Consider the following 25329-nt stretch of genomic DNA (forward strand, 5'->3'; position numbering starts at 1 on the left):
TCTTTTTCGTTCTTTCTTTTCTTTCTTTTTCTTCTTTTTCTTTCTTTTCACTGTTGTCATACAGCAAATTCATCCCCTCCTAGTTATTAAGGTGTCCCTGAATTTCACAAGAGTGACATAGACTTATAGAAGAGAAGGACTAGTCCAGTCTCCTGGATGCAAGGCAGGACTATGTAATAACTAGATCATTCCTGACATGTGTTTGTTTAACTTGTTCTTAAAAATCTCAAATGACGGAGATTCCAATTTGTTCCAGAGCTTAACCACCCTGACAGGAAGGTTGTCCTAAAGTCCAGCCTAAATCTCCCTTGCTGCAATATAGGCCAATTGCTTCTTGTCCTATCCTCAGAGGTTAAGGAGAACAATTTTTCACCCTCTTTGTAACAGCCTTTTATGTACTTGAAAACTGCCATTCTTTTCTTCAGACTAAACAAACACAGGTTTTTTTTTTTCAGTTTTTCCTTTCAGTTCATGTTTTCTAGACCTTTAATAATCGTTGTTGCTCTTTTCTGGACTTTCTCCAATTTGTCCACATCCTTCCTTAAATGTGGTGCCTAGAACATGACACAATACTCTAGTTGAGGCCTTTTCAGCAAAGAGTAGTGTAGAAGAATTACTTCTCATGTTGTGCTTACACAGGGCTGTCCCTAGCCATTCTGGGGGCCTATGCAGTCCCCCCGCGGGGGGACAGAGGAAGGGTTGGGAGGCAGGAGGAACCGCCCCCCAGCACTCCCTGGTGTGCAGCTGGTTCAGGTCTGCACTTCCTGCAGCCGGTGAGTGCAGGCCTGACCCTGCTGCAGTCCTCATGGGAGTGAGGGCAGGGCTGGAGCCATGGGGAAGAGGCAAAGCAGGGGCTGGAGCAGCACACGGCTGCATAAGGCACCAGGAAGTTTGGGGCACCAAATTTCCTGATGTCCTACACAGCTGTGTACTTTGCGTATGGGTAGGAATGGCCCTGTGCTTACAACCCTGCTGTTGATATATCCCAGAATGATGTTCACTTTTTTTGCAACAGTGTTACACTGTTGATTCATATTTAGCTTGTGATCCATTATAACCCCCACATCCCTTTCCACAGTACTCCTCCCTTTGTGGTCATTTCCCACGTTGTATGTGTTCAATAGATTGTTCCTTCCTAAGTGGAGTACTTTGTATTTGTCCCTATTGAATTTCATCATGCTTACTTCAGACCATTTCTCCAGTTTGTCCATTGTCAATTTTAATCCTATACTCCAAAGGAGTTGCAACCCTTCCCAGCTTGATATCGTCTGCAAATTTTATATGTGCACTCTATCATTTGCTAAATCATTTATGAAAATATTGAACAGAACTGGACCCAGGACCAATCCCTGTTGGGCCCTACTGGATGTGTCCTTGCAGTCTGACTGTGAACTACTGATGATTACTCTCTGGGAACAGTTCTCCAAACAGTTATTCACCCACCTTATAGCAGCTCAACCTAGGTGGTATTTCCCTCGTTTGTTTATGAGGAGGTCATGTGAGACAGAATCAATATCCTTACTAAAGTCAAAATATACCACATCAACCACTCCTTTCCCACCCCATTCATGAGGCTTGTTACTGAGTCAAAGAATGCTATTAGGTTGGTTTGACAAGATTTGCTCTTGGCAAGTCCATACTAACTGTTTTATCTCCTTATACTTTCTAGGTGGTTGCAAATTGAGTACTTGATTATTTGCTCCATTATCTTTCTAGGAACTGAAATTAAGTTGACTGTTCTGTAGTTCTCTGGGTTGCCCTTATCTTCCTTTTTATATTTGCCCTCTTCCAGTCCTCTGGAATCTCACCTGTCCTCCATGAGTTTTGAAAATAATCACTACTGTCTCAGATATCTCCTCATTCAGCTCCCTGAGTATTCTAGGATGTATTTCATCAGGCCCTGCTGACCTGAAGTTATCTAACTGGTCTTAGTAAATTTTAATTTTTCTTTCCTTATTTTAGTCTCGTTCCTACCTCATTTTCACTGGCGGTCAGTATGTTAGATATCCAATCATTACTAACCTTTTAAGAGAAAACTGAAACAAAAAAGGCATTTAGCACTTCTCCCATTTCCACATCTTATGTTGTTGTCTTTCCACTCTTCCTGAGAAATGGACCTACCTTGTATTTGGTCTTCCTTTTGCTTCTAATGTATCTGTAGAATGTTTTCTTGTTGCCCTTTATGTGTTTAGCTAGTTTAATCTCATTTTGGCCTTTCTAATATTATCCCTACATGCTTGGGTTGTTTTTTTGATATTCATCCTTCATAATTTGACCTACTTTCCACTTTCTGTAGGACTCTATTTTTGTGTTTTAGATCATTTACGATCTACTAGTTAAGCCAGGGAGGTCTCCTGCCATACTTCCTATCTTTCCCACACTATGGGATCGTTTGCTCTTGTGTCCTTAAAAATGTCTCTTTGAAAAACTGCCAACTCTCTCTCTTGAACTATTTTTCGTCTTAGACTTGCTTCCAAAGGGATCTTACCTACCAAATCCCTTAGTTTGCTAAAGTCTGCCTTCTTGAAATCCATTATCTTTATTGTTCTGTTTTCCCTCCCACCATTCCTTAGAATCACAAACTATCATTTCATGATCACTTTTATCCAAGCTGTCTTCCACTTTAACATTCCATTGTTAAATAGGTCTTTGCCTTTTTGTCTCTGTCTAGACTAGTGGTCAACTTCTCATGGTCTATGGACTATGTCTAAGCAGTCCGCGAAAGGTTGTCATTACCATAGAACAGTGGTTTCAACTCTTGTCCACAGACCCTGGGGGTCTGCAGATTATATCTAAGATTTCCAAAGGAGTCTGTGATTCCATTCAATTGTTTAGGGCTCTTCAAATGAAAAATGGTTGAAATTCCTTGGTCTAGACCTTTTCCTAACCCTCCAGGGTATTGCTGAGGACATGCAACAGCTTTTAAAGAAGAAGCTGTTTACCCCCTGTACGTAACTCTAAATTAATCCAAAATGGTATGCATGTTTCAAATATTTGATCTAGAGGCTATCTAGATTCCTTCCACTGTAGTTTCCCTGCAGAAAAGGGTTTTACAGTAGCTTATGTGCCTATATTTTTTGTGTCATATATTCTGATTTTTTTAAGGTGATACTTTTGAAATGTTGTAAACTAGCTCCTCAGAAGTCTAACTACACGCCTCAGAGGTTAAAGTCCACGTCACATAAGTCTGCCCTGCCTGCAGGAAGATGTGCCTTTTTTTCCACACTGACTCAGTAGTAATTAATAGAATTCATTCTGCAAAGCAAGAAATTCCATGCAAGGCAGGGGAACTTTTAGGTAACATGGCTGTCGTGAGACTTAGCACCTTTTTGATCTGCGAATAAATCAGGTTTCCAAACTCCTACTCACTTTGATGGTAGTGAATGTCTCCTTTCCCAACAGAATCATTCTCAAAAGCATACTCCTGGTATGGGATATCGGTCTATTCTATAACTGAGGAATGCAACATCTTTGTGTGTGAGAGAGACCAAACCTCTCATGGGAGCTTTTTTGGGGGGTGTGCATCCCATATCAGCCCTGTAAACAAAAACATAAGAGGCCAATTGGGTTACCTGATTTCCCTGTGAGAGAGGAGGGCCAGGGCTAATTGAGAGTGAGCCTAGCGGGGAAGGGCTGGGAGAGCTGTATAAAGCCAGGAACTGCAAGCAGAGGGATATCAGGGGAAGAAGTGTGTGGTCACTTCCTAGGCAGACAGAAGCTGTTGGGAGCAAGGAGGAAGTCTAGTGGGAGAGTAGCCCTGGGATCCTGCTTGAAGGAGTCTGGTAAGAGGCTGGGGGGTGAAGTAGCCAGAGCAGCAGAGTAAGCTTCCGTGATAACTCAGAAACAGGCAAGAAGAGAGAGAACCCAGGGAAATGGCAACAGGGACAGGGATTGACACACCTAGACTGACGTTGTAGAGTTCCTGGGCTGGAACCTGGCATAGCAGGTGGGCTTGGGCTCCCCTGTTAGCCATGGTATAGTGCACAGACTGGACTCACTGTTTAGAGATGATATTTGGACAGAGGTCTTGTTGGATTTCATACCCTGGAAGAGATGACTAATGGTGACCTGGCCAGAGGGGATATGTTACCAGAAGAGAGACTATTGCAGAGTTAGCAGAGAGCAGAAGGAGAATCCTATGCTGAGAATTGCTTTCCCAGATCTAGACCACAAGGAGGGGTAGGAATGGCCATACTGGGTCAGATTCAATGCTCCATCTAGCTAGTTAGACTGTTGTCTGACAGTTGCCAATTCCGGGGCTTCAGAGGGGAATAAACAAACAGGCAATCATCCCTTGTTGTTCACTTCCAGCTTCTGGCCCTCAAGGCTAGGGACACCCAGAGCTTGGGGTTGAACCCTCATCATCTTGACTAATACAAGGGTGCACTAGGAATGAGCGATAACTCTGTTACAAAGGGTATGCTGATTTACACCAGCTGAGGATCTGGTCCAGTAGCTTAGTGTACTTGTGAGTATGAAAGTTATTAAAGACACTCTGTGGAGACCTTTTGTTTTAGGTATCTCTGACTAGAATGGTGTCCCTAAAAACTCTGGAGTCACCCATTCTAGCTTGCTGTGCATTAAGAGACATTTTGAAGTTGAAAGTCCTGATTACAGATCAAAAGGTAATTCTCATTTTGTAAATCAATGCAAAATAATTGTACAATATGGATACAAATAAAGGATTATATCTGATCAGGGCTAAATGATTACTATCTTGAACACTGTATTACGAACAGCTGTAGTTTCACTATTTCACTTTCTCATTATGATTTGAGAATTATCCTGAAAGCATTAAAAGGGTAACATTTTCTCTTCCTGTTAGTACGTGGAAAAGCATGTGATATAAATAGCTGTTCAGTTTCCTAAAAACTTCACCTTTATTTGTAAGAAGTCTGCCTGCCTAGGGGGCAGAATTTAATGGAATTTAAGATGCAGGATTCACAGAGAGAAGACAACCCTTTCTGGTTTTTTTTTTTTCCCCTCATGGAGATTTTATGCAGTGTTTAGAAAAGCTGGTCAAAAAATCTAACCCCAAATTTTGGAGACCAAACCTTTCCCTTTTCTGTAGTGCTTCTATTAGGGTGTGGCTGCTAGTGCTGTCTTTGGTTAAAGTTGCCCAACACATCCCATTTTAAGACTCTGTGTCAGTTAATTATAACTTTGTCAAATTATAACTACTTGGGTGAAATTTTTTCATACAAGTCTCTGCTCTGGCTGAATGTTTTTGGAAAATTTCAGCCACAGTGGTTCTGCTATTTCCAGCAACAACCTTGGGGAAATATTTTGTTTTGCCCATGTTTAACAAATTCTTTCCCTCCCCTGATATTTTGGAGCAGAAAGTAGAAATTTGGCACTGGCGTCGGTGATCCATCTTTTGCCGCCCCTGTGAAAAATCTTCTTACATTTGGGCAAGTTATAAACTTTTTGGGGAAAAAAATCCCAGTTTATATGTGATCAGTAGAGTCTTGTTACATTTCAGCATCTAAAATCTCTGTGAGATGCTGTCCTTGGTGAGAATACTTGTACCACTCAGCTCTTGGTACTGAACACACTGCGAATACTGCATCTCCACAGAGCAAATGAGCATGCATCATCCCTCAGAGCTCCTGTCTCTGGACCAGTCCCGTGCCTGTGTATTCCTCATAGAGTGAGCATGCTGTAGCCTGGGACTACAGAGGCAATTCTGGACTTAATCTGGATTTATGCTGCTCCAAGCCAGGGTACGTCGGGGGCACTATAAATGAGAGCAGGGAGTCTGTCTCCCCCTGTGCCCTCTATGATTGCCTAGCTGGTACGGAGGAGGAAGCTGCCTGATTTGAATGCAAAGGGGGACACATACTGGACTGAATGGAGGGAAAGGAGTAGTTTGGGGTGAGGAGTCTGGTGAGATAAACTGAGTCGGAGTTGTGGGGAGACTAGAACTGGGAGCTGTGGGGAAGCTGGGACTGGAAATCAGTGAAGATAAGTGGAAGTGTTCAGGGAAGGGGATGATGGACATCTCAAATGGAGAGCTTGGTGGTGGTACCTGGGACTAGCTGAGTAATGAGACTGAGTCTGGGATGAGAAGTGTGGAGTTAGGGACTCTGTAGGCAGGAGAATGGGACTAGGACAAGGACAGGAACCAGAAAAGAGAAAAAGACGACAGGACTGGACAAGAATAGATTGGAGGGGTTGGGAAAGAAGGAGGTCTAGGTTGGGAGAAAGGAGACGGAAGAGTTTGTTTTCCCCTAGAAAACACTACCCTCTAGACCTGAAAGGGAACCCAAGATTCCAGTTTCTCCCCACTCCTCTATGGTTAGTAAATATTTGTGAACCATCACCCCCCTTGCAAATTGTACCTCATTCCCCCTTCAAAGCTGATCCCCGTAGGTATTCCAGTAGCTCAAGTAGTAGAGGTCTGTGTTAGCTAAAGGTTTCCAGCCCTGCTGATGAGCCATGTGGGTATCAGTATTAAGTCACATAATGGAATTTTGTTTTGTTGCTGCCTGATTCAGAGGAGGAATTTGAATCCACATCTCCTACTTCCTAGGTGAGCTCTTTAATTACCAAGTTAGTCATGCTTACTTTCTCTCTCTTTGGACCAATGAATATCTAAGTAATACAAAATGGAACAGCTTCAACAGGAGCAATTGAGAAGAGAAGAGCTAGGCAATTAGGGTACTCTCCTGGTGGGAAGGAAACCAGAGTCCAAGTCCCTGTTCCAATTACAATTTATTTACGTAGTTATATAAAGTGGGAAGGCTTCAACGGAGAGATGGAGAGTGCCCACCCCAGACCAGCCTGGTGGTTATGACACTCACATGGCTGGGGGGTGGGGAAAGATCTGAGTTCAAGTCACTGCTCTGGAGAGGGGCAAGTTAATCACTGTCATAAAGTTTATAATGGGGATGGACACACCTGTTTTTGTGAAGATGGCCCTGAAAAACCTTTTTCCACCCAAAACTAATTGGGTCAAATTCATGAATAGCTTCAAGTTGACCAAAACTGCATTTTTCAGCAAACAAATTATTTGTCCTTTTTTTTTGTCAGCTCTGATGCTAGTACTCTGCAAAATATGGTTCTAGTGATCTCAAATTGGGCACCCAGAGTTATTGATTTTCTTTTACCTTAATCTCTGTGTCCTCCATTTCCTATCTATAAAATGGGGAAAATAATATTCCTTCAGGTGCACTAGCCAACAGTTGCTCGGATTCAACAAAGATGGTTGCCAGAGATTCAACCAGTGCAAATGTTCTAGTGACATTATGATGACCTAATAACTCTGTTAGGTCGTGCTGCAGTTGCTCATTCAGCCACCAACTGATAGGCACCAACAATTTAGATGTGTTTGAATGGGTAGATAAGTTGCTAGAACTGTGCAAATACCAGCATTTTGATTTGTTTGATGGAAGCAAACCAATTCCTCCAAGGTCACTTGGAGGTCTGAGTTTGCTGAACACCTTCTAATGCTGATTTTTAGTTACAATTACAATGTTATGCCAACATAGAGGTTTATGCAGATATGTATCATATGTGATGAGCTACCCAGGACATACCCAACTTCCCAGAGGTTTACGAGGATCATTGAGTAATTCAATAATATCTCTAGCTTTTGTTTGTATCACATTTTGAGTAAATTAAAGTGTTCTCTGACAGCTAAAACCAAAATCTAAATAGGGCCCCTAGCAATGAAACAGATAACTCACCAAATATCAAATATTGAAAAGGTCATCTTGAAATGGCATAGGACATTTTATTTCATAAAATACATGCATTGCATTTCTGGAACCTCATTTGTGTGACAAAAACTCTGAGAAGAACAGAGGTTGGCACAAAATCAATATACTCATACAGCGTCTGTAATAAAATTTAAGCTGCTCCTCATTTTTATTATTTAAGCAGTTCTTATTACAGGCTAAAGTCAATCTGATTTCCTATGTAATTTCTAGGAGCTGCATAATTTCCAAAAACATCAGGGGAAGGTAATTTAAAAAAAATGGCTGGAAGGTGCTAATACAACTTCAGAGAGAGAGAGAGGTTTATTTCCTTCATTTACACCAGGAGGTTACTAATAGGAAGGGAGCTGTTGAGGAAGTGGCAGGTAAGGGATGCTAGTATGCCATGTAGTTGATGGCATATGTATTATGAGGCAAATTTGGTCCTCATATCTATGGCTGTGGAAAGAGAATTTGTGTGTTGTGCCACTGTACATGGAGGAGTGAGGACATGATTTGGGAACCATACAGGGATTCACACTCCATGCAAAGCTATACTAAAACTTGAAGGTGTTTGGCAGAGGCAGCTGGAGGAGAAAAGGGAGGGAAATGTGGGGTGAGCCCAGATGACCTGTCACTGCATATAATCCCCACTGTGGGAGGAAAAACAGGGGATAAGTGGCTTCAGAGCTGTTCTGTGGCCTGGGCAGGAAGGTCCCCGGGACTGAGAACAGCTACTTAGAAGGTAGCTGTCATGAGGAATTAGCCTTTCCTGATCATTTACTATAGGTGGCACAGGTCACTGCCTTTGTTAAGGTTGCCCAACACTTCCCATTATAATACTGTTTTCAGTTGCTTATAACTTTGCCAAACTTAGAAGATTTGAGTCCAAAAGATTTATGCTAGGTGCCTGCCTCAGGCTGGAGTGTGGGGGTTGTTTTGTTTGTTTTTTGTTCAGTTAAAAGAGTGCACCCACTTCTAAGAGTAAGGTTAGGGAGGGAAATGTTTTGTCCATGGTTTTTGTTTTTGTTTTTTGTTTTTAAATCTTACAACCCTTAGCTGAGAAACAATAGCTTATGCTGTTTAACTTTCCTAAAAACTAGGATGAAAACTTCATCCAAATTGGAGAGAGTGCTTTTTTTTTAGTGAATTAGGATATTTGTACAAGAGAAATCCAAAACAAAATTACATTTTAAATTTGTTTATAGCTTGGGGAAGTTTTTTTAGAATTATGATTAAACTGTTATCAATGGAGGGAACTAGTACACTGGACTGAACTATAAAGCACACAGATGTCTTAAGTGATTTAAGTTATATACAAACCATGGATATGCAGATGTTGTGCCAAAATCAGAATTTTATAGTTCTGTTACTAAGCACCCAGAGCTGCCAATCCACTTTACCTACCATTGATAATCACTACCACTGGAGATCATACTGAATCCAAGCCTTGCAACCTTCAGGCCATCATGCAAGATTTAGGTTTTTTTCAGCAGGCATTCCGCTAACAGCTGCAGAATGTCCCCAGCGATATGTCCCTGAAGGAAACCACGCAGACTGAATATGCAAGTAAGCAGATTAAAATTGAAGGGAAGAAAGTTTTTCTCTTGAAGCAACTGATGCAAATCAAAATGTAGGTAAGAGCTTTGGCACTATGGTGAGAGGTGCTTCAGAAGTGTATATCATAGTAGAAATGCCTTGCTTTAATTAATGATGAAATCTGCAATCTTTACCATAAGTGCCTGGCAGAAATATTGCCCTCTAGCTCTCCCTACTGGATCATTACGATGAATTTCACATATTTAATGTGTGCAATGTTACATCCCTGTATTACACAATTAATTCATATAAAGCAAGCATCTTGCTGTACTGTATAAATATTTTATATCATGTTCATGAATGAACGTATAGGGCCATCTTTCGTTCATTTTTATCCCACTTCTGGTTTTGTAGCATACCAGAAGAAAACCAGCTTGTTTATCCCTTCACGGTTCATGAAAGTCCCCTCTAGAATATGAAAGTAGTTCTTGTGGTTAAAATTTCAAAAGTGCTGAAAGTAACAGGCTCTTAGGATCCATTTTCAAAAGTGACATAGGCACTTAGGAGGCAAAGTCTTACTGAAAGTCAATAGGGTTTAACCTACTAAATTCCAAAGTCGGGCTACTAAGTCCCATTTTCAAACATAGGTTACTTATACAGTTTTGAAAACATTACCCCATGTCACTATCATGTGTCAGGCTGCTGAGTCCAGGTGCCAAAAGTGCAAGATAAATGCAGTTTATGACTTGAATCCTCTGTTCATCACAAGTCTCAAATTCATCACATGTGAGAGTGAGTATGCTAGGATGCATATTTATATATCCATGTGTAAAAAAGACACACGTATTTCTAATTTGGGAAGAAGATTGTACAGGAGAAAATATGAGATCCTTACTTTGTTTCATTCTGAATTATGCATCCTTATTTAAGACAAAGTATTTGAGTGAAAAACTGTTTAAGAATATTAAGGTTGCAAAGTGAAGTACTCAGAAGTAAAAGAAACTCCAAATGTAATGTGTTCTCAGAGCCTTTATGTCTACTCTGCTCTGCATAAGCCATTAGAAATCTAGTTACATGATCACATGCATTTTTTTAACTTAAATAACATTTTTAGTAATCCAGTAAAAATCTATCTTTGTGCAAATTTCAAGTTTCTAATATCTCCTGCTAAGGACCCAGTATACTTCCAAACAAATTATAAGTGCCTTTAAAAATGCACTGGCTATAGTTTCCTGTCTCCAAAATGTCCTAGGAAAAATGTGCAGGCAAGTGCTGTAGTCATTGTCTTTTGCTGGCACCTCAGGAAGTGACTCCTGTAACTCACTTGTGGCTCTGCTATGTATCCATAACGTGTGGCTCTAAAATCTTTGTCACACCACAGTATACTGTCTTCTGTTGAAGAGAGCAGCGATTTCTGAAAGGGTTTCAGTAGGGTCTGCAGTGAGAAATTTTACAGAAGATACACAATCCTTCAATGAATTCAGTAAAAGTATTGTACAGTGTTCCACTGGAAAGTAAATGCAGTTTTTTCAAAGCACAAATTACATAATTTTAAGAAAGTATGTATGTTATTATGGTTTAACTGCTGTTTCAGTGGAAAAAATCAACATAACAAAAGTATAATTTACATACTTATGGTCTAAACTGGGTATAGCAGAATGGAGACCAGTATTGTAATTTTACCATCATTGTAAAAAACACAGCAAATACCCAGTTACTAGACCAAACTTCCACTGACTAAAATGGAGTGACCACAAGTTTCTGCTGTAAATCTCACAGCATTTTTAATGCTAACTCAGCTTTTACTTTGCATCCACAACCATTATCTCTACCTGTAAATCCCAGTTAACCTTTAAAAATGCTCCCAATCACTATTTTTCTTACATTTTTCACCACTTGTGCTTGGTCAACAGCAATTTAAATGTATTAACTGAGAGTGCCTGCATTGTAGTAAATTAGACTATTTGTATAAAGAAATCCAGCAATTACCCCAAAACTAAGCATTTATTTACATCTGGAATTTCTTGGACCCTCAGTCACACTCATACAATGGCTGTAAATCTGAAACTTACAGAAATATGTCTTAAGAGTGCGCAAGGAATGCCATCTGAGTTCCCCATGCCATGCTGTGGCAAAAAAGGGCTACTGTGATCCTTAACTGTGTATGAGTAGGGAGGTGATTTTACCTCTCCTAATGGATGACAATGGTGTGACTGATACTATAACATCATGCCCAGGTCTGGTGTTCATATTTTAAAAAGGGTGTTGAAATACCAAAGAGGGAAGAGCCACAAAAATGATTTGAGGGTTGGAAAAATGCATTGCAGTGAGAGACTTAAAGGGTTCCATCTGTTGGATAAACTAAACAGGAAATTGAGAGGTGATTTGATTATGGTTAAGACTGCAATTCTGTCACAGAGGTTGTGGAAGTCACAGATTCCATGACTTTCCATGACCTCTGTGACTTCCACACCTGCAGCAGCCAGTGTGGCTAACCCCAGGGCTGTCTGAGCAGCTGATCCCAGTGAGCACCCACACTAGTCACTGCTGGAGTGGCTCCAGGGACCACCCGAATATCGGTCCTGGTGGCAGCTGGAGCAATGGCCCTGGGGAGCGCCCCAGCATCAGTCCCAGGGTGGTCCTGGGACTGCCCAAGCAACATCGGTCCTGGGGGCAGTCAGAGTATCAACCCTGGGGGTGGCCTCTGAGACCATTGGGGAAAATGGTCCCTGGGGGCCTCAGAGCAGTGGGCTTCTGGGGGCAGTCAGCCCCACTGCTGGAGCAGGGGACCCCAGAGCAGCAAGGCCCAGAAGAAGAGATTTAGTAATGGGTATTTATAGTAAAAGTCATGGACAGGTCACAGGCCATGAATTTTTGTTTATTGCCTTTGCCCTGTCCATGACTTTACTGAAAATATCCATGACAAAATCTTAGTTTAAATTATGGTGTATAAGTACCTGCCTTGGGAGAAAATACTATGTACTAAAAGGGTCTTTAATTATAATGGAGAAAAGCATAACAAGAGCTAATGGCTGGAAATGAAAGCAAGACAAATTAAAAATAAGGCACACATTTTAGCTGTGAGGGTGATTAACCCTTGGAACAAACTACCAAGTGCAGTGCTGGATTCTCCATCTCTCAACCTCTTCAGCTCAAGAATGTGTATGTTTCTGGCAGATATGCTTTAGTCAAGTCAAAGTTGCTTTGTACGGAGCTCTGTAACTGCATGAAGCTCTATTGCTTGTGTTTAGGAGGTCAGACTAGGTGATATAATGGTTCCTTCTGGCCTATGTCACAAGCTGGATGACTCTTTAAGGGAATTCAGGCCTAGCTTTGTCTGTGATGGCAGCAACTATCCCTCACAACTGATCCTGAGAGGGTGGCTTAATTCCAATTATTGGATACAGTTGGACAATGGCCATGAAGGTCTACAAAGAGAAAGCTCAGTTAGGAAGAAGGAGACTTAGGAGTTTGGGAGTTCCTCCTTACGTGTGTGCTAGAAGTTAGCCAGAAGGAGAACTGGAGAAAGCCACAGGACAGGAGTTAGTTCCTGTGGTTTGCCTCAAAATAGCAACAAGGCTCCATGGGGAAGGTTGGGCATTCAACTGAGGAACAGAGTGTAGGGGAAACAAAAGAGGGATGAAAGATCAAGCCCAAGGATGTCAGAAGTGGTTTGAGTTTATATTTTCATTTGGGATTTGTTGAGGGACTTCAGAAGGAAGACTGTGAGCCCCCTGCTGGTGAACAGAAACAGGCTGTGAGCCCTTGGCTGTTCAAGAGGTCATGTAGCCTGGGAGTGAAAAAAAAATATACAGTGGGTCCAGGAAGGGTTTGGGGAAAAGGCCTGATGACAGGCTGAGGTAGGAAGAAGCCTAAGGAGGAACCCAGGGCCAGACAATATGCTGAATAAACAGATCTTACCAGCTCACCTCAGGGTCCCTGGGCTGGAAGCTAGAGGATAGGGAAGACTTGGGTTCCCTACAGGCCTACTGAGAAAATGGTACAATGAGCCAGAGATCCAGCGTAGAAGGACTAGTGAGTCTGAACTTGGATCAAAGACCCCATGTGAGGCTATTGGACTTTGATTGGTCACACTGTCTTGCCCCAGACGGGGTGAGACATGAAAGTGACCTGCCAATAGGGCAGAGTCACAAGAAGAGGCAGATCACCACAGAGCCAGAGCAACTTCAGTGGGGGGCACAAGATAAGGAGATCCTGCTGTGCTAGCCCAACCACAAGGGAATGCACCAACAGTGAGTCCACTTATCTACACCTTCATCTGTTAATCAAACATCGTTATATGCAAGCCACAGCTGCACATGTTCTGAGCCAACTTCAATGGAGGTGTATAAAACCAGGTAAACTTGGCTCATTGTCTCTGCAGCATCAGAATATGCACAGACTGCTCTGTTCTTTTCAATGCTGAAAACAATCAGCTCTCCAGTGGACACAAAATTTAAAACTCTGAATGAATTCACTTAAAAGGTTAATGATGACCAGACACTCAACACCTTATTAACAACAATGGTGAAGGATCTCAAGTCGAACTCAGGAAAGAACAGGTTAAAGAATATTTAACTAAAGTTAGATATATTCAAATCAACAGGGCCTAATAAAATTCATCCTAGGGTACTTAAGGAACGAACAAAAACAATCTTAGCACTGTTAGCAATTACCTTCAAGAACTCATGGAGGATAGGTGAAGTCCCAAATGAGTGGAGAAGGGCAAACATAGTATCTAATATTAAAAAGGGGAATAAAGAGGACCTAGGGAATTATAAACCAGTCAGCCTAAATTTGATTCCTGGAGAGATACAATTATTAAACAATCAATTTGTAATTACCTAGGTAAGAGGATTGTAAGGAACACCCATCATGGATTTGTCAAGAACAAACTGAATTTCCTTCTTTGACAAGTTACCGGCCTAACGGATGGAGGAGGAAACAACAGATGTGATATGTCTTGGGGCTGTGGGTTTTTCTTGTAGTGGTGGTGTTTGTTTTGGGTTTTTTGCTAATAGAGGCTTTCTATAGAGTCCCACATGACATTCTCATAAGCAAACAAGGGAAATATGGTCTAGACAAAATTACTATAAGGAGGGTGCAAAACTGGTTGAAAGCCCATACTCAAAGTAGTTATCAAAAGTTTGCTGTCAACACCCAGGCAGAGTATTCTGTTCCATTTTACCACAGTCCAAGCCTTGTGTATAGGAGAGTTGCATGGATCAGAGGTCATCAAGCTGAAACATATAGCCATATTTCCAAATATGGCTTTTGGGAAAGTATGTCTTTTCAAGATTTAAATAGGAGCTGCATAAAAGTGGGTTTGACCAAACAGTAGGATGCATTCATCATAGTGATATCAAAATTTGAAAATACTGTAATCTGCCATAATAAATGTTATCACAGAATACTATTTTAATTCAAGACCACACTGATAATTTTTAAATAGTTTACTGTAAATGCAAACACCAATTCACCCTGATAGGCTATTTAAAAATCTTTCAAAGTAACCTTTATGGCAGATCTGACAGTACGATTTTTTCAGAGTTTTCAGAGTCTATAAATATTCCTAAAGGGTATTTCTTAATATCAGGTCATGTACTAATATATGATGCCTTTAGGTTGGCCATCTTTAGCCCAGTTTCTTCAGCAGATGCATATATTTTTAATCATGCTTTAAATTTACTTGTCAGAATAAGTGAGATTTTTACTGACTGGTGCACACAGTGGCACGTAGTTGATAAAGCACTCCATGGATCTCCATTCATCAATTTCTTGCATGTGTACAGTTTCATTTTTAAACACTATAATGTTGTGTCAGGTGGACTGCATATAGGTGTAGGACTCTATTCAATAAGCTACACTTTGTGCAGGTGATTCTTGATGTTAGTATGGAGTTGGGGTGCGATTGCAATTTTCAGTTCAACATTGTTTTATTCTTTTCATCCCACTCATTTATAGGCATATGGTTGTAACTGGAAAAAAGAGGGCTCTTTTCCTCACAATAATTACAAAGGGACAGAGCCTCTCCTATAATTTGGCCGCTTAGCACAGTGCTGGAAACCTACCTGACCTCTCTGGCTGGGAATTCGCCTGGTGTGAGGGGACCCCAGGTGCCTTGCAACTGGTGTAGCACTCCCATTTATATGACCTCTCACTGTAGTCACTGGTGTAGGGTACATATCAGGTATCAGAGGGCATGGCTACTGCACTCCAACTAATTTCGGCTCATTTTGTCAATGCTGGATCCATTGCCAACCAGTATAGCTTAGAGCAGCCCTGAAGATGTTCTGAAGTATGCTCAGGATAGTTTAGAACTACAACAGGGAAGATAGAAAACTAGATTCTCACTAGAGAGCCCTGTACTCTTTCCTTTGTATATATTTATCCTTCTGGGAAATTGATATTATACCTACATCAAAGAGGCTTGAGGCTTAATGTTTGCAGGGAGATATGAAATGCTTTACAGAAAGGTTCTATATAAATAATTATTGTTTTGGAACAGAAGGAGCTCATGCATCCAATCAAAATCCATCCTGCTACTTAGGGAAATTATATTATGCACTTTACTATGTCTATTCTCTCTGGTCTTCATGCTGTTTTCAGATACATAGCTGCAACTCCTCATGAAGTCCATGAGAATTGCATTATGGGATAGACTTGCAGAGTCTGATCTGCTCTGTTCCTCCAGTATCATGCTGGTTTCTGTTTCATAGAAACTTAGGGGCCTTGAGAGGTCAAGTCCAGCACTCTGTGCTGAGGCAGGACCAAGTATACCTCTAGACCATCCCTGACAGGTGTTTGTCCAGACTTTTCTTAAAAGCCTCCAGTGATAGGGATTCCACAACCTCCTGTGGAAGCCTATTCCAGATCATAACTGCTCTTACTGTAAGAAAGGGTTTCTTAATACCTAACCTCAATCTCCCTCACTGCAGGTTAAGCCTATTTCTTCTTGTCCTACCTTCAGTGGACATGGAGAACAATTGATCACAGTACTCATTATAAAGAGCCCTTAACATATTTGAAGATTTTTATCATATTGTCTTTACTTAATTTCATCTTGTTGATTTCAGACTAATTCTCTAATTTGTGAAGGTCTTTTTGAATTCTAATCCTTTTCTCTGAAGTGATTGTAACCCCTCCAGCTTGGTGTCTGTGCTCATAGAATTTGCAGATCTTTCCACTCCATTATCCAAGTCATTAATGAAAATATCAGTTCATACCAGATTTAGGACTGACCCATGTGGGACACCACTCACAGAATATCAGGGTTGGAAGGGACCTCAGGAGGTCATCTAGTCCAACCCCCTGCACAAAGCAGGACCAATCCCCAACTAAATCATCCCAGCCAGGGCTTTGTCAAGCCTGACCTTAAAAACTGCTAAGGAAGGAGATTCCACCACCTCCCTAGGTAACCCATTCCAGTGCTTCACCACCCTCCTAGTGAAGAAGTTTTTCCTAATATCCAACCTAAACCTCCCCTACTGCAACTTGAGACCATTACTCCTTGTTCTGTCATCTGGTACCACTGAGAACAGCCTGGATCCATCTTCTTTGGAACCCCCCCTTTCAGGTAGTTGAAAGCAGCTATCAAATCTCCCCTCATTCTTCTCTTCTGCAGACTAAACAATCCCAGTTCCCTCACTAGATAACTGTAACTAAGCTTAATTCAGCACATCTGCAGACTACTAAACAATTCAGTCCTCATCTGCTGAGTTGTTGACCTAAGTCAGGTGGGGCAGGACAGTGCAGAGCAGAAATAAAATATCCCTGTAACATGTGCACAAAGCATCTGTTCCTTGCATGGCTTAATGATGCAAGGGAAAACATGTTAAATTGTATGATTTATCATTACAGTTTTTCCTAATTAATTTCAGATGATGCATTTTTCCATGCTAGACAGCCATGGCAGTGCATTACACATCTAGTGGATGTGTGTGTGTATGTACTCTTTATTCAGACATGTTGTATACATATATACACACCCCATATCTGAATAAAGAGTACATATATATCTATATTTACCTATATAATATAAGGCAAATATGTCTGTTTATCAACTGTCTTTGGAAAGAATCAAACCAACAGCAGTGGGCAGAAACTAAGGACCACAATCTTGGCACATACTGCAACGTCTATGTGCGGATCCACTGTCTTCTTTCAGTGGAGCCAGCTAAGAGAGAGGGGCCCCCAAGGCCCGACATTTTCCTCTTTCTCCTCTTTTCCCTTTCTAGCTTTTATCCCTTTGCCTCTCGTCCTATTTCCTTCTTACACCTAACTTCCTCTTTTCCCTTCTTTCTTTCAGAGTGTGTGAGATGTGGAAGGCAACAGTAATTAGAGCCCTGCATGGACACAAAATTTATATCTGCAAATGCAGATATCCATGGATAGAAATCCGTGGTATTCATGGAGCTGCAGGGTTCTACCGGGCCCCAAGTGGCGAAAGCTGCACATGTCAGGCTGCTGCTTCCAGTAGCCAGTGCCCCACGTGGGCAGCTCATATGGCGTGGCTGTACCACTCCCAGCCCTGCCCAGTGGGTGAGCACCAAGCTCACTGACAACTGTCTCTGGTTGTGCTAGTGTGTAGAAATGGCTCACAAGCCCCTGGACAGGAGAGGCAGACCTTGGTGTGGAAGGAACAGCTGCCAATGAGTCTGGTGCCCACCCCAGTGGACAGTTGACCCCAGCTGGGGTCAGTTAGAAACTAAGTGTAAGCTCCTTTAGACAAAAAGGTAATTTACTAGTTATCTTACCCAAAGTTTGCTCTAGCCTTTTTAACCAAGCTTGGTTGAGACCACTTTTTCATGAAGCAAAAGCGCTTTCCTTTTACTTCCTCGGTGAAGGGCACAGGAGACTCCTCTGTCCTCCTCAAACAAACCTTTGTTGTACACCTCCAGGTAAGGTATTTTCATCTGCTGCTTTTTTCTTCCTGTTAGTTTCTTTCTGATGTCCTTACAGTTCCTCATTTGCACTTACTTCACACTAGTGATAGACCAACTGTGAATGAGGAAATATTTAATTTACCTGTAAATGGACAGATGGACATGAAAACATCTCTTGTTTGACAGAAAACCTGTTTTTCACCTTTTCTGGTGATACAGACTAAGAATATATTGTCAGTAGCTATTTACATAGTATCTATACATGTGTTTCAGACTAGAGACCAAGTGGCTAGGCTGAAGTTCTGCAGAAAAGGACCTAGGTGTTACAGTGGATGAGAAGCTGGATATGAGTCAATAGTGAGCCTTCTTCTCAACAAGGGCAAACAGCATTTTGGACCGTATAAGTAGGAGCATTGCCAGCAGATCGAGGGACGTGATCATTCCCCTGTATTTGGCATTGGTGAGGCCTCATCTGGAGTACTGTGTCCAGTTTTGGGCCCCACACTACAAGAAGGATGTGGAAAAATTGGAAAGAGTCCAGTGGAGGGCAACAAAAATGATTAGGGGGCTGGAGCACATGACTTATGAGGAGAGGCTGAGGGAACTGGGATTGTTTAGTCTGCAGAAGAGAAGAATGAAGAGAGATTTCATAGCTGCTTTCAACTACCTGAAAGGGGGTTCCGAAGAGGATGGATCCAGGCTGTTCTTGGTGGTATCAGATGACAGAACGAGGAGTAATGGTCTCAAGTTGCAGTGGGGGAGGTTTAGGTTGGATATTAGCGAAAAACTTTTTCACTAGGAGGGTGGTAAAGTCCTGGAATGGGTTACCTAGGGAGGTGGTGGAATCTTCTTCCTTAGAGGTTTTTAAGGTCAGGCTTGACAAATCCCTGGCTGGGATGATTTAGTTGGGGATTGGTCCTGCTTTGTGCAGGGGGTTGGACTAGATGACCTCCTGAGGTCCCTTCCAACCCTGATATTCTATGATTCACAATTATATTGATGACCAGAGTGCACCAGCTTTCATTTGAGAACTAGAACATACATATCAGATTCAGGAGATTCCTGTAACCTCTTGATAGTTGGCATTAAGAGATTCTTTAGACACAATGACTGTCAAGCCACTTATGATTTGTTTGGGATGAGGGGTAGATTCATTTTTGTTTCTTTGTTTGTTTTAACCCTTGGGTTTGGCAGTACTTCAGGAAGCGTGTGAGAGAGGGAAACTAAAAGGGATAGCAAGGAAGAGTATGTGAAAGGGAAACAATGAATGGTGGAGAAGAGATGGTAATGAACACAGAGTATCGAATGAAGCTGTGTAAGAGGGTATGCTGACTCAAGAGCTAACTCAGCATTCTGTCCCTCAAATCTCTGCCCATTTACACTAATTGAACTGTAACTAAAAGACAGGAAGTTGGCAAAGCCAATTAACTGAATGGGGATATAGCTGAGGGGCAAATTGCATGGAAGTATCCCCAGCAGGTAGGTGTATCTAAGCAATCGGGGAGAAGAGTTGGAAGGCAGAAGTAGGCAGAATTGGCTCGTCCTTCTCCTTCAGAAATGCCACCACCCTTCCGCAGAAGCAAATGGGGAAGCTGGTGACTTACTGTAAATTCATATGCAATAAAACAGGGTGAAGGAGGAGACGTAGAGTGGTTGTGGTCTGTTATTAAGGCATGACAGCCCCTCCATCCATCCAGGAAAACACTCAGTCCCACTTGTTGGTCTTTAATGCTTTAATGCTCTTATGCTTAAAGTTAAGTATGTGCTTAAGTGCTTTGCTAGATTAGGACTTGAATGAGGAGGGAGGAAGGAGAGGAAATGAGGTAGACAGAATGAGGAAGAGGCGAGAATAAGAGATGCCAAGAATGGGAGTGCATTTATCAGTTTTAAACTTGATGTCTGGCATTACTGCATTCTGTACACAAGAGAAAAAAATGAGTTTGAATTGGGACTTGTGTAAGCCTTGAGGGTAACCTTATTCCTTTTCCTCAAGCCATCTTTCCTGTTAGTATTTGGGGACAAGGTGGGCTGAGGGAAGAAGACTTGTGTCTTATGTTAGCTGGTGTGCTGATTATTAAAGGGAGATTGACTATTACAGCATTTTCAACATGTTTTAATATAGCAAATTGTGCATAAGCACACAGAGTGTGGGATTGTCGCATGTTGATCTTTTTAAGAAATTGGACAGAATAAAATAAACAAACAGTTTGCAGAGTATCCATGTGGCTCAATAGATATCAGTAATAGGCAGACACACAAGTGGGTCTGGGAAATATTCTACTGGTGGGTGAGCTATGAATTTCAAATATAGTCTTCCTGTTTCATAGCCAGTCAGGGCTTGAGCCTGATCTGCTGAAATTACTGTATGTGCAAAATATGAGACTCTTTGGGATGGTTAGTACTTGCAGGGAGCAATTTTTGCACATAGGGTACAGTGCATGCAGTTTCACAGAATTCATGCAGAAGGGCAAAATACAGGAGTGATGTCCGGTCTGTTTGTGATGGAGGTGGTTGGGTGAAACTAGGGGAAGGGTCTGCTGGAAAGCTGGCAACTCTACTGGGGCAGAATTAAGGTTCTGGTGCATTCTCTCTGTGTGGTGGTGGGCCTCTGGATGGGAAAGTAGAAGGTATGTATTATTCGTAGCCTCAACTTTTCATTTCCTTGCTCTTTTGGTTTTGTGAAGATCTAGAACAAACTTAACTGACACACAGCAAAGTGCTTTGTGCATTAATTTTCCTAGGGGTTTGTGCATGTGTTTGTTTTTCTCTTTGTCTTTATTGTTTGGTTTCGTTTGTGTGTTTTTTAGATAGGATCTTTGGGGGAGGAGAGATTCCCTTTATGAAGAACAGGATCTTTGTTAAAGCCCAGTTGGCATGGGAATGGTGTTTTAATGAAGACTATATTCTGTGAGAAAGGAGCCATTACTATGTCAAATCCTGCTCTTCATTAAATTGTCCAGAGGACCCAAGTGTTCTGTTCCTGAACTGGCTGAACAGTAAAGCTGCTGGAAATTTTTTGATTGAAAAGTATTTTTCACCCAAAGTCTTTTTTTTCTGAAAATGAACCATTTCCAAACCCAGCTAGATATTTTTCAAAATTGTGGTTGCTGTGTTTTTTGTTTGTTTGTTTGCTTTTCTTTTTCAAAAAAGAGCCATTTGGGGATGTGGGCGGGAAAAATGTTCTAATGCAGAAAGTTTTGTCCAGCACTTCTCAGCTGATTCATGAGCTTGAGCAAGCTGAACAGTTGAATGAAGAGCAGGATCTTTGACATAGCAATAGTTCCTTTTAGACAGAGCAGGATCTTCAGGAAAGCAACAGAGTACTTTGAAGATCCTGATCTTCATGAACAGTTCAGCGGAACCAGAAGCAGGTCATATAATTTAATGTATCAGCCAGTGCTTGACAAACCATCAAGAACTGTGTAGAAGATCTCTTCTCTGATGTAGCACAAATGTTCACAGACTATCAGAATTCATTCCCCAAACTCCTGATTTTAGATGGAGAGAGCATTATTGAGGGCAGTTTTTCTCTACTCATGTGTTCCAAAGGGCTTCCCTTTACCATGTCAAGGAATGGAAGTGTCCGTTGTAAATCTTGTTCTCTGTCCCTTAACTATTTCACAATGGCTATGTAACAAAGGGCTTGTCCACATGTGGTGTGGACTACATAGTTATGAATTGCAATGTGCAATGAAGTGTTGCTCTGTAACTGCCCCTGCAGATGCTGCTAGCACAAACTAAAAGGTACCTAGTTCACATTAACATAGTCCTGTTTGAAACAGTGAGGTAGCTATATGATTTGTACAGCACCTGGCACAAATGGGTCCTGCTCCATGACTGGGATTCTTAGGAGTTACTGCTAATTTTCATGAAAAATATATTGGCATATGAGTAGAAACCAAATACTGAGGATTTGTTACTGTTTCCATGTTACGAAACTCCAGCTGAACAAAGGATCAATTCTTACTGGATTTAAATGAACCTGTAGTGATGGATGAGATTAGGGTACTTTTAATGCTAGAGAGGGAGCCAGGGTGGGTGTTAATAATAAGATAGTAATACACTTTTAGCAGTGAATAAGAATGACTTTTAAAAAAGAAAAGTGTGTGGAAACATAGAGTCAAATTGAACTGAATTGTTTACCACCATGTAGTTCATGGTAGTGGAGCACTCTGAGTTAGCTAACAGCATTAAATTAGAGACTGCAATGATATCTAGGGATTTTTAATTTGCCTCTGATAGTTAATCATCCAGTAATAAAAAGGACTAGGATTTTGTAGAGAATCCATTTTTGTATCAGTATATGTTAAAGGCAGCTCACTGAGAATATTTTAGACTGCATTTTGTTCAGTAAAGTGGATATGGTAAGTGCAGTGATCATTGGGGTGTTTTTGGATACAAATACAGGTACATTAAAATGTAAATGGCCCAGTTTGACAAATCAGAAACATATTAAGCAAAATGAATTGCTAGTGTATACAAAAAGAGAATAAAATTTAAAGAGATGCTGAAACAGGATCGGGGGATAGTGTAGTGTTATGTAAAACTAAACATATATAAGTTTTAAAACTATTGTGGATGAATTACACTTCATTAAAGAAACCAAAACCTGTGGCATAGATTTTTATGGAAAGAAATATAAAGAGGATATTTGATGAGCAAAATGGAAAAATCGGATATTGCTGCTGCCCTTTCCTGGAAGGGTAAGTGGGAGAATTCCATTCTGTTGCACCTTCCCCAGCAGATGGATGATGATGCAGACTGAACCTTTTTGCACCTGTGGGGTTGAATCTGGCCCAGTAAATGGAACTCAGGGAGTTATTTATGAAGAGAGTTTGACAAAACTGGGCTTCAACCACACAACAGAACCACTAACCCAGGAACTTATCCTTGCAACAAAGCCCGTTGCCAACTGTGTCCACATATCTATTCAGAGGACACCATCATAGGGCCTAATCACATCAGCCACACTATCAGAGGCTCGTTCACCTGCACATCTACCAATGTGATATATGCCAGCAATGCCCCTCTGCCGTGTACATTTGTCAAACTGGACAGTCTCTACATAAAAGAATAAATGGACACAAATCAGACGTCAAGAATTATAACATTCAAAAACCAGTTGGAGAACACTTCAATCTCTCTGGTCACTCGATTACAGACCTAAAAGTGGCAATACCTAAAAAAAAAAAAAAAAAACAAAAAAAAAAACCCAACACCTTCAAAAACAGACTCCAATGAGAGACTGCTGAATTGGAATTAATTTGCAAACTGGATACAATTAACTTAGGCTTGAATAGAGACTGGGAGTAGATGGGTCATTACACAAAGTAAAACTATTTCCCCATGTTTATCCCCCCACCCGTTCCTCAGACATTCTTTTTAACTGCTGGAAATGGCCCACCTTGATTATCACTACAAAAAGCTCCCCCCTCTCCCCCCTCCTGCTGGTAATAGCTCACCTTAAGTGATCGTTCTGGTTACAATGTGTATGGTAACACCCATTGTTTCATGTTCTCTGTGTATATAAATCTCCCCACTGTATTTTCCAATGAATGCATCCGATGAAGTAAGCTGTAGCTCACGAAAGCTTATGCTCAAATAAATTTGTTGGTCTCTAAGGTGCCACAAGTACTCATTTCTTTTTGCAGATTCAGACTAACACGGCTGCTACTCTGAAAACTAGGCTTAGTTAGTCCTGGGAGAAAATAGTTAAGAGAGGACATGTCTGAAGCATTTCAACTGCCTAAAGATTAATTAAAACAGCAGATATAAAATTAAACTTGATCTATTTAAGGTTGTTGGAAAGATCTGATCAGGTAACCGATGAGGGTGAAGTTAAGAGGGAATATATGCAAGAGGAATTTATAATAATAATGAGTAGAAGAGAGTTGTGAATATATGGAATGGATTTGAACAGGTCATGGAGTCAATTTACATTTTCTCCCCTGCTTGTCACCATAATATTTAAAACATCTTTCCACTCAAGTAGAATCGATATACTTAAGCAAAAATTGGATAGTATGTGTGAGTTCATAAATTAAAGGGATGTTAGACAAGTTTTGTTTTGCACAAACCATCACTCTTTCTAAATGTAAAGAAGGGAATTTTCACTGATTGTGCTTTATCCCCAGGATGGATGTGGAGGTTTTGCACCAGAGTGGTTTTTTTCCCCCCATGCGAGTAAGAAAAAGGGTTTTTAAAATGTTTTAAAATGTATAGAAGAGAGATGGCGAAGTTATCATGAAAGTATTACAGACAGCTAGGCTACTTCTTAGCAGATGACAGAACGAGGAGTAATGGTCTCAAGTTGCAATGGGGGAGGTTTAGATTGGATATTAGGAAAAACTTTTTCACTAAGAGGGTGGTGAAACACTGGAATGCGTTACCTAGGGAGGTGGTAGAATCTCCTTCCTTAGAGGTTTTTAAGGTCAGGCTTGACAAAGCCCTAGCTGGGATGATTTAACTGGGACTTGGTCCTGCTTTGAGCAGGGGGTTGGACTAGATGACCTTCTGGGGTCCCTTCCAACCCTGATATTCTATGATTCTATGATTCTATGATTCTGGTCCCTATGCAACTACTACATCTCTTTATTAGTACTAGACCCTATAGTAAAAAGAAAAGGAGTACTTGTGGCACCTTAGAGACTAACACATTTATTTGAGCATAAGCTTTCATGAGCTACAGCTCACTTCATCGGATGCATTTGGTGGAAACTCCACAATTTCAGCCCGTGCACGTCGGCGGAAGCACTCTACGTAGAAGTCCAGTCTGCTGTTTCAACCTTCAGGAGGAGTCCACCCAGAATCCTTCTTTTTGTAGTGTTGGTAGGAAGGTCTCTGTGGGTTAATATGTTGTTCAGAGGTGTGTTGGGAATATTCCTTGAGTCGGAGACGTCGAAAATAGGATTCTAGGTCACCACAGAACTGTATCATGTTCGTGGGGGTGGAGGGGCAAAAGGAAAGGCCCCGAGATAGGACAGATTCTTCTGCTGGGTTAAGAGGATAGTTGGATAGATTAACAATATTGCTGGGTGGGTTACGGGAACCACTGTTGTGGCCCCTTGTGGCATGTAGTAGTTTAGATAGCTTAGTGTCCTTTTTCTTTTGTAGAGAAGCAAAGTGTGTGTTGTAATTGGCTTGTCTACTTTTTGTAAAGTCCAGCCATGAGGAAGTTTGTGTGGAAGGTTGGTTCTTTATGAGAGTAT

At 41.3% G+C, this 25329-nt stretch overlaps 1 long non-coding RNA gene across 1 annotated transcript in view; it reads left to right on the top strand.

The window, feature by feature from the left end:
* Positions 1 to 3675: 3675 nt before the first annotated feature.
* Positions 3676 to 25329, top strand: part of LOC122457728 — a 29925-nt gene continuing 8271 nt past the window's right edge. Inside the window, exon 1 of the long non-coding RNA XR_006277402.1 lies at positions 3676 to 3782. This is a non-coding gene — a long non-coding RNA (uncharacterized LOC122457728). The remainder of the gene's footprint in view (positions 3783 to 25329) is intronic.

The sequence above is a fragment of the Dermochelys coriacea genome, chromosome 1 (assembly GCF_009764565.3).
Source record: "Dermochelys coriacea isolate rDerCor1 chromosome 1, rDerCor1.pri.v4, whole genome shotgun sequence".
Lineage (NCBI taxonomy): Eukaryota > Metazoa > Chordata > Testudines > Dermochelyidae > Dermochelys > Dermochelys coriacea.